The sequence below is a fragment of the Nyctereutes procyonoides genome, unplaced genomic scaffold, assembly GCF_905146905.1.
Source record: "Nyctereutes procyonoides isolate TBG_1078 unplaced genomic scaffold, NYPRO_anot_genome, whole genome shotgun sequence".
Taxonomy (NCBI): Eukaryota; Metazoa; Chordata; class Mammalia; order Carnivora; family Canidae; genus Nyctereutes; species Nyctereutes procyonoides.
Genome location: NW_026575125.1, coordinates 104,730,348 through 104,740,409, shown reverse-complemented (window position 1 = coordinate 104,740,409; position 10,062 = coordinate 104,730,348).

Below are 10,062 nucleotides of genomic sequence, written 5' to 3'. Positions count from 1 at the left end.
TTCAATTGTATAGATGTATTATAATTTATTTAGCCAATTTGTTGTTGTTGTTTTTTAAAGATTTTATTTATTTATTCATCAGAGACACACACAGAGAGAGAGAGAGAGAGAGAGGCAGAGACACAAGCAGAGGGAGAAGCAGGTTCCATGCAGGGAGCCCGATGTGGGACTCGATCCCGGGTCTCTAGGATCAGGCCCCAGGCTGAAGGCGGCACTAAACTGCTGAGCCACCTGGTCTGCCCTGTTGTGTTTTTTTTTTTTTTAAGATTTTATTTATTTGAGAGAGAGAGCACAAGCAGGGAGGAGAGGCAGAGGGAGAGGGAGAAGCAGACTCCCCGCTGATCAGGGAGCCCTATGTGGGGCTTGATTCCAGGACCCTGGGATCATGACCTGAGCCAAAGACAGATGCTTAACTGACTGAGCCACCCAGGTGCCCCTAGATAATTTGTTTTTGACAGAAACTGGGGCCACTTCTAATTTTTTTGCTACTACTAATATTGTAATAAACAATTATGCCTATTTGAATTATATGTGTATATTTCCCAATGAGCTTTGAGTACCTATGTGTGTGCGGTGAATGTGTGGACAGCTTTTTAACTTAATATGCATTTTCATGACGAAAGATCTATTGTGTCATTTTTTAAAGTTTATTTATTTAAACGCAACGTGGGGCTCAAACTCACAACCCCAAGATGAAGAGTCGCATGCTCCACCGACTGAGCCAGCCAAGAGTTCTATAGCACCATTTTTAAAGGCTGTATAAAAAAAATAATAATAAATAAATAAATAAATAAATAAATAAATAAATAAATAAATAAAAATAAAGGCTGTATATTGGGACACCTAGGTGGCTCAGTGGTTGAGCGTCTGCCTTTGGCTCAGGGTGTGATCCCAGTGTCTGGGATCCAGTCCCACATTGGGCTCCTTGTGAGGAGCCTGCTTCTCCCTCTTCTTGTGTCTCTGCCTCTGTGTGTCTCTTATGAATAAATAAAATCTTTTTAAAAAATAAAGGCTTATATTGTATAGTATTGGATGAATGAAACATAATTTGTTTCACAGATGCCCTGCTGTTGGGCATTTATATTGTGCCTGATTTTTCACTATTAGAAACAATGTAGTGGGGCAGCCCTGGTGGCGCAGCAGTTTAGCGCCGACTGCAGCCCAGGGCGTGATCCTGGAGAACCTGGATCGAGTCCCGTGTCGGGCTCCCTGCGTGGAACCTGCTTCTCCCCCTGCCTGTGTCTCTGCCTCTCTCTCTCTCTCTCTCTCTCTCTGTGTGTGTGTGTGTCTCTATGAATAAATGAATAAAATTTAAAAAAAAAAAAAGAAACCATGTAGTGTTGAGCGCCTATGTACTGAAATCTTTGTGCATTTGTCGAATTATTTTCCACGGGTACACTCCTAGAGGTTAAGTTGCCAGGTATAGGGTATGCCTATTTTGAAGAGTAGCTGCTTCATTTAAAAGAAAAACTGCCAATTCTCTCATGCAGATTTGCTACGCAGAGGTCCTCAGATATGATAGCCTCCGAGGGGAAACATGTATATCAGATATGTAGGTGTTTTCCAGACCTGATATGGCAGGGCAGGATAATAGCCCCAGCGAGGTCCTCATCCTGACCCTCAGGCCCTGTGACTGTCTTCATTGACAGGGCAAAGGGAAATGAAGTGTGCAGATAGTATTAAGGTAGCTAATCAGCTTAATGTAAAACAGGGAGATTATCCTGATTCTTTGTTGCCCAATGTAATCACAAGGATCCTTGACAGTGGAAGAGGAAGGAGGCTCTGAGAGTTCGGGGTGTGGACTTTTTGGGGGAGCCTCAACCTGTGAAAGATACAAGGGGGGGAGGAAGCAGAGGTGAACAGAGACTCAGACCATCATGGGGAATCTCTCAAAGTCTTGGCCAATTCAACAGGAATCTGGAACAAATATCACCCAGTAGAGGAGCCCCACAATGGGCAGAAATGGCCAGGCACCAGTACCTCTACAATGCTTGGTTACTGGTTGGGAGCTACCCACAAATAGCATGGCTGAAGCAGATGCTAAGTCTCCAACAGGTAGAGACACTCAATGAAGTGCACTTCCTGCAGCTGAATGGCAAATCTGGGGCCACCTCAATTCTTCCTTCTGTTCTTCAGCTGTCCAGACCCTGGCCTCTTCTTTGAGCCCTGGTATGGCAACTGTTGATAGGCCTTTTTGAAAATACATTTATTTCAAAAAAGATTTTATTTATTTATTTGAGAGAGAGACAGTGAGAGCAGAGGGGAGGGGTAGAGGGAGAGGGAGAAGCCGACTCCCCTCTGAGCAAGGAGCCCATTCAGGGCTCCATCCCAGGACCCTAGGATCATGACCTGAGCCAAAGGCATATGCTTAATCGACAGAGCCACCCAGGCACCCCATAGATACATTTATTTCAAAATGTAGGCCATCAGAGCTGGAGATGACTTTAGGGATCACCTCATTTTCCACAAAGAAAAACTGAGACCTAGCAGGGTAGGGGCCTATTCAAGAGAACAGCTAGCACCAACAGCAGAGCCAAGACTGGAACACAGGGGTCCTCATTCAAGGTTTGCAGTATCATTAATAAAAGGCTGGTCAGGGGCACCTGGATGGCTCAGCAAGTTAAGGGTCCAACCCTTGGTTTCAGCTCAGGTCACAATCTCAGGGTCCTGAGATGGAACCCCCCTATGGGGCTCCCGGCTCAGCTGGGTATCTGCTTCCCTCTCCCTGTCCTTCAGCCCCTGCCCCTACTCACATACTCTCTCTCTCAAATAAATAAATAATTTTTTTAAAAGCCTGCTCATTTGGAAAGATTAGTAGAGGGTCACCATTTTCACCAAAAAAGTAATGGTCACTGCTATAAATAAATACTCAACTTGCGTCAAAGTACAGAATCATTAAAAGGAAAAAACATAACCAGCCTGATCTTTGAGAAGACCTTTGAGGTTTAAATTAATCTTAATTAAGTTTATTAAAAAATAGCGATAAAACTCTAAGCCTTATAAAAATGTTAGAGCCCACTTCATCCCCACTAATCTGCAAAAATTCAGTGACATACAGTTTTAAAATCTTACACAGTAAGGGAATTAAGATGGGGTACTGCATTATTACTGCACGGATGGAAGATACAAATGGTTTACTAATTATTTTCAATTTATGATATCAAGCTAGGGAAACATTATGGAAAGGGCAGAAATTATGTATATGGGAAAGAATGATTATATTCTAGTTAGCATTTACTTGTGGAGAGATGACTTTATTTCCAGTGTTACCGGTGGAGTTGTAGACTGGAAAAGTGCTCCAAACCCGTCTCAATTGGATCTGCAAACAACATTCTTATTTGGAATTCTTTTTTTTTTTTTAATATTTGTTTGTTCTTTATTTTATTTTTTATATTTTTTTAAGGTTTTATTTATTTATTCATGAGAGACACACAGAGAGAGGCAGAGTCACAGGCAGAGGGAGAAGCAGGCTCCATGCAAGGAACCTGACGTGGGGGACTCGATCTGGGGTCCCCAGGATCACACCCTAGGCTGAAGGCGGCACTAAACCGCTGAGCCACCCGGGCTGCCCTGTTTGTTTTTTAAAGTAGTCTCTACATGCAACATGGGGCTCAAACTCATGACCCTGAGATCAAGAGTCTCAGGCTCTTCCAACTAAGCCAGCCAGGTGCCCCTCTTCCTTGGAATTCTTAAGATGGTCTTTGCTACTAGAAAAAAGGAGTTGTCACTTTTTCAGTACAGGTATCATTCAAGTATGAGAGTTTCCCATTTGAAGCAATTCCAATTTTCCCGACTGTCAAGTTCAGAAATGGGTGTGTTTGGGGGGAGGGACGGCAGCCAGTGAGTCAATCAGGTCACTTGTCCATTTCCCAAAATTGTAGAGAAAGATGTGAATGAGATTTGTGAACTCAAGCTCTGTTGGGCCCTGACTTCCCTGGTTCAAACCTCGATCCATCTGCTAATTCTACACCCCCACCCCTAAACTAGCATCTCACAAGATCATCAGCTAGGAGTGTAGATAAAGCCAGGCAACACATGGGGCCAGCCACCCCACCTTTGTGTGTGAAGAGTGACACACATCATGTGCGTGCATGTGTGTAGATTTTTAATTCCAAGAGTAAAATGCCAAAAGTGAGTCAAAGAAATGTTTTTTGAGTTAGCTTTTTGGAAATGAGGTGGGAAAGGAAACAAAGGATGGGTATAGAAAGTCAGGAATCTAAGACTAGGATTAAGTGGTTGATCTGCGCAGGGATTTCCCAGCATGTGTCAGAGAAGCAGGGGTCTCTCAGAGGCAGGACGCCTTGTCTTCCCCCTTTATTACAGTGGGTAACTTCAGTACAGCTTTCAGTTTCATTCAAGAGAGAGCTTCGGAATTTGCAAGGAAATGTTATCAGATTTTACCAGGCTACAGAAGATGCCAGCCTTCTTGGAATCATTTCTTCTTTTTCCCTAAAGAGTATATATTAAGGGTTCAATCCTGATGGCACATATTATCTTTGAGCACAGATGAATCTTTCCAGTGTGAGCCAGAAGAAATACACACTTGGATAATTATGCATCACAAGCCTCCACCCTGAACTTCTCTCAGCCATCACCTAAAAGAGAAATGGCTTTTGAAGGTAACTTTGAGAGAACCTGTATTAGCCAAGTTTCTTTTCTCTTACTAAATCTAGGAAACAGAGACACCTGGGTGGCTCAGTGGTTAAGCACCTGCCTTTGGCTCAGGGCATGATCCTGGAGTCCGGAGGATCAAGTCCCACGTCAGGCTCCTTGCATGAAGCCTGCTTCTCCCTCTGCCTGTGTCTCTGTCTCTCATGAATAAATAAACAAAAATCTATAAAAAATAATAAAATAAAATAAAGTAAAATAAAATAAATCTAGGAAACATATGTAACACAATGTCTTGAGACCGAGTTACTATTATTAAACTGCCAAGGTCATGGACTCACTCAAGCAAGAGCTGTGGTCTTTATTTACACAACAGATGGGAGGAAACATATCCAAGAGCCATGCTGATGTTAACCCTTGAAAAGTCATATGGTGGGGAGACCTGAGCAGGTCATTTACCAATGCTAAGCCTCAGTATGCACATGGATTACGTGGAGATAATACCAGTCCCAGGGTTACTGGGAAGTTGGCATGAGATTACGGATGTGAAAGAATTTGAAACAGAGAATAGCATAATCCAAAAAAGTAGTTTTATTGTTTATTCACCCTCCGAGCTATTACATAGGAGCAAGTAGGGGGTGCTGTGTGGACAGCCAACACTGCCAGCAGGGGATTCTGAGGTTGTCACAGGCTACCTGCCAAGCTCACGCTGACTGCAAGGCTATCTACTAGATTAGAGACATGAGGGAGTTCAAAGAAATTTGTCATTTTATCTGGAACAATCTGTAGGGAGGTCCTGCTGCCACGTCTTGGACTAAGTCTTGTCTTTCACCTCCAATTTGTCTAAGATGCTGTGGGTACCTATTTGGGTTGGCCCCAATGGCTCTGTGCCAAAAAGAGAGCTAATGGCTCCCAGATGTCACTAACAGTGAAAGAGCTAAGGGGCAGGCTTCATGGTTTGTAGAAGCCAGTAACGTGTCACCAAGGTCCAGATAAACACCTGCAGGGGGGTCAGATGCCAGAGTCCTCATCCTCAGAGAGAGGGCAGAAAGCAGGTGGATCCACAGCTAAGAGATGCTCTTGGCACAGAACTGTCTAGGCCCAGCTCAGGACAGGGCAGTCTGTTCCCTAACTTCCAATAAGTCAGCTCTCAGGTTTCTCAGCAACTCTATTTGGAATCCCTTTTTCAGAACTGAAGAATCAAACATTCCCAGCGAAAGTACTTCATTCATGAGAGCCCTTCTGAACCTTTTCTGCTTCTTTCCAGACTCTGAGGATGCTGGCAGAAAATGCCCAGCCTCAACTTCCTCAGTGGGTCTTGCCCACCCCTGTTCTCGTTTTGCCTTTGGTGGAGGCAGGAGTGCAGCCCGCCACAGTCTGGGCTCAGGCTAGAAAGCTTCAGGCCATTGCTGGTATGTCGTCCATTCAGTTGGCAAAATAGGACAAGCCCATAGGACACCACACGGTCAGTCTCGGTCTGAAAGACTCTGCTGGTAGGGGGTAAGGAGACTGATTTCTAAGTAGGGAGGCAGCAGGTACAGGGAAGGTAGGATAAGCAAGCAGGGGGCCCTCTAAAAGTTCCCATCACTGAACTGCTCTTTTAACCATTTCATATGCTGAGGAGTCACTGATGTTTGAAAAATTCTTGCCATAGGTCACAGGTGCCAGGGAAGAAATGTGTAGAATTTTAGGGAGAACATCAACTTGCTCCTGGCGCAATGCTCTTTAGTGACGGAAAGAGAAAAAGGCGGTGCAGTCTCTAGGCCCTCTAGATTCACAGTAGAAAATCATGAGCAGGTTTGGAAAAAAATTATCTTCTTCGTACTGAGGTTCAATAAAAGAACACATCTCTTCTCTCTGGAGACTGGCTTTCTGAAAAACAGGATAAGCATGATGAGGAAGAAGCTGGCTCTGGGGTCAAGTGAGCCCAGATCTGAATCTTGACTTCACCACTGCCTAGTTGTGTGACTTCAGGCGAGTTACCTAGCCTCACATTCTCATCTGTTAAATGGGACTACTAATGCTACCTTCCTTCCCAAGATCCTGGAAGGGATTAAGTGAGTTATTTATTTATTTATTTATTTATTTATTTATTATTTATTTTTTATGATAGTCACACACACACAGAGAGAGAGAGAGAGAGAGAGAGAGAGAGAGAGGCAGAGACACAGGCAGAGGGAAAAGCAGGCTCCATGCACCGGGAGCCCGACGTGGGATTCGATCCCGGGTCTCCAGGACCGCGCCCTGGGCCAAAGGCAGGCGCCAAACCGCTGCGCCACCCAGGGATCCCAGGGATTAAGTGAGTTAAACACATGGAAAGCCCTTCAAACAGTGCCTGGAACATGTATGCTCAATAAATGTTAGCTATTATTTTGAAAGAGGCAGTGTTGGGCAGCCCGGGTGGCTCAGTGGTTTAGCGCTGCCTTCAGCCCAGGGCCTGGTCCTGGAGACCTCAGATTGAGTCCTGCATCGGGCTCCCTGCATGAAGCCTGCTTCTCCCTCTGTCTGTGTCTCTGCCTCTCTCTGTGTGTGTGTCTCTCATGAATAAATAAAATCTTAAAAAAAAAAAGGAGGCAGTGTCTTTGGGGCACCTGGGTGGCTCAGTTGGTTAAGCATCTGACTCTTGGTTTTGGCTCAGGTCATGATCTCAGGGTTATGAAATGAAGCCCAGTGCTCAGCGGGAACTCTGCTTTTGATCCTGTCTCCCTCTCCCTCTGCCCCTTCCCCCTAACCCCGAATGTGCATGCTGGCTATCTCTCAAGTAAATAAAATGTTTAAAAAAAAAGAAAGAGAAAGAGAGACAATATCTTTATATGTAGTGGAGTAGAATTAGCTTTGTAGGGAAGACCAAGGATTTGGAAGTCAGAGAAAGCAGAATCTGGCACTCACTCAACATTGACCTTGGGCAAATTTACTTAACCTCCTTAAACCTCAATTTTCCTATCCTGTGAATGAGGATAAAAATAGTACCTGCCTTGTAGATAGCTACTGGTTCTTATTTTGCTTCACTTCCACGAATCTTATCATTCTCCTCATCTCTAATGACCTTTTACTTCCTTCGACCTCAGCCAGCCATTCCCATGGCCACACACTAGACTTTGTCATCACCCACACGTGGTACCCTTGCCATTTCAATTTCAAACATCTACTCTCCACCCACCACCTCCCACATTATTGGTGTAAGTAGTCTTAGCACTACATGTTTCCATAACCTAATGCTCTGGTCCATCAACCTCCACTACCCCTCTTCCCCATCGGCCTCCTCCTTCTTTGTGCCACTCAGAGACCAGGCTCCCTTGTTACAGTCACTCATTTGCAAATACCCTCAGCAATTTTTCCTCTCACCCCATCCATCACGCTTAGCTGCCAAAGCCAAAGCCTCCATCCCAGATGAACCTCGGATGAACCTCACCATCTTCCTTCTATGCATCACCCTAACCAAACAGCACTCAGGTAAATCACACCACCCAGCTCTTTCTACTTGTGACTCTTGACCTCAAACGTCAGCTGGGAACTCAAGAAGCTGACAACTTTCATACTTGCCCACCTTTCAACACTCAGATTCATTCTCAGCTGATGTTCTTGCCCCAGAGTTGATGGAAAAAACAGAGGTCATTTGATTAGTACTCTTCCAAATCCCTACAACAAACATGCAAATTGACTTGTACCTGTGTTCTTATTCTCCTTTTGTACAGTTTCAGTGCTACTATGCCCCCTCTTTCTAGCCATGTCAGTACTTTCACATGGCCCTTCTCTGGTCTCAATGACCCCCCCAACCCCACGAAGTTATCCTCATCCTCCTCCATCATTATTTGATCTCTTCATTTTCGTTTGATCATTCCCATTACCATACAGATAAAAGGCAAATATTAGAGCCTTTAAAAAATATTTTATTTATGCATTTGTGAGAGAGCCGGGGAGGAGCAGAGGAAGAGGGACAGCAGACTCTACACTGAGCACAGATTCCATGACCCTACAATCATGACCTGAGCCAAAAGCAAGAGTTAGACGCTCAATGGACTGAGCCACCCAGGAGCTCCTGCCTTCTTTTTTTTTTTTTAAAGACCCTCTCAACCCCACTAAGTCTCTAGCAACTACATTTCTACTCATTTGGGGCTAAACTTCTCTGAGGGGCTGCTGGTACCTATAATCTCCACTTTCTCATCTTCCATTCAGTCTGCCAGTCACTGCTCCCATGAGGAAAACTGTTCTTTTTAAAAAAAAAAAAAGATTTTATTTATTTATTCATGAGAGACACAGAGAGGCAGAGATACAGGCAGAGGGAGAAGCAGGCTCCCTATGGGGAACCCAATGTGGGACTCGATCCTGGGTCTCCAGGGGTTAGGCCCTGGGCCGAAGGCAGCGCTAAACCACCAAGCTACCCAGGGATCCCAGGAAAACTGCTCTTTTTTTTTTATGATAGTCACACAGAGAGAGAGAGAGAGAGAGAGAGAGAGAGAGAGAGAGAGAGAGGCAGAGACACAGGCAGAGGGAGAAGCAGGCTCCATGCACCGGGAACCTGACGTGGGATTCGATCCCGGGTCTCCAGGATTGCGCCCTGGGCCAAAGGCAGGCACCAAACCGCTGCGCCACCCAGGGATCCCTGGAAAACTGCTCTTAACAAGGTTATCAAAATCTGATGCCACAGGCAAGAGAAATTTCTGTCTGTATCCAGGAGAATTTTCCCACTCTTCTTGAATATCTCAGGAGCCTAGGGCAGCCCAGGTGGCTCAGAGGTTTAGCACCGTCTTCAGCCCAGGGCATGATCCTGGGGACCCAGGATCAAGTCCCACGTCAGGCTCCCTGCATGGAGCCTGCTTCTCCCTCTGCCTCTCTCTCTCATGAATAAATAAAATAAAAAAAAATCTCAGGAGCCTTTGACCCAGTGGATCATTCTCCCTGTTTTGAAACATCACTCCTCAGTATCCTCTGCTGGTTCCTCACAGCCCCACCCTCTGAACATCTGCACACTCTTAGTCTCTCTTCTGTCTTATCTACACTTTCTGCTAAGGTGATCATTCAGCAACTTGAAGTACTGTCAATTTATATATTGATCAACCTCAAAGGTTTACCTAGGCTTCCCTTCTGAACTCCTCACTTATATACACAACTATTTAAGAGACATATCCCCTTGGATGTCTTATAGGCACCTTAGACTTACACGGCCAGAGTTGAATAGAGTCAACAGAATTGTGTTCCCCTACAATTTCCCTTGTTTTGATGCATGTACCACTATCCACCCAGTTGCTCAAGCAGGAAACCTAAGAGCTATCCTAGATTCTTCTCCTTTCCTCAGCACTCCCATCTAAACCATTAGCAAATCCTAACAGCTAAACCTCCCACATAGGTCTCAAATGCATCAACTTGTCTCCATTGCAGCCACGTAAACCAAGCCGCCATCTTCTCAGGTGTCTTCCCTCCTAACTAGTCTGTTTTCTTTCTTGCCTTCCTCCA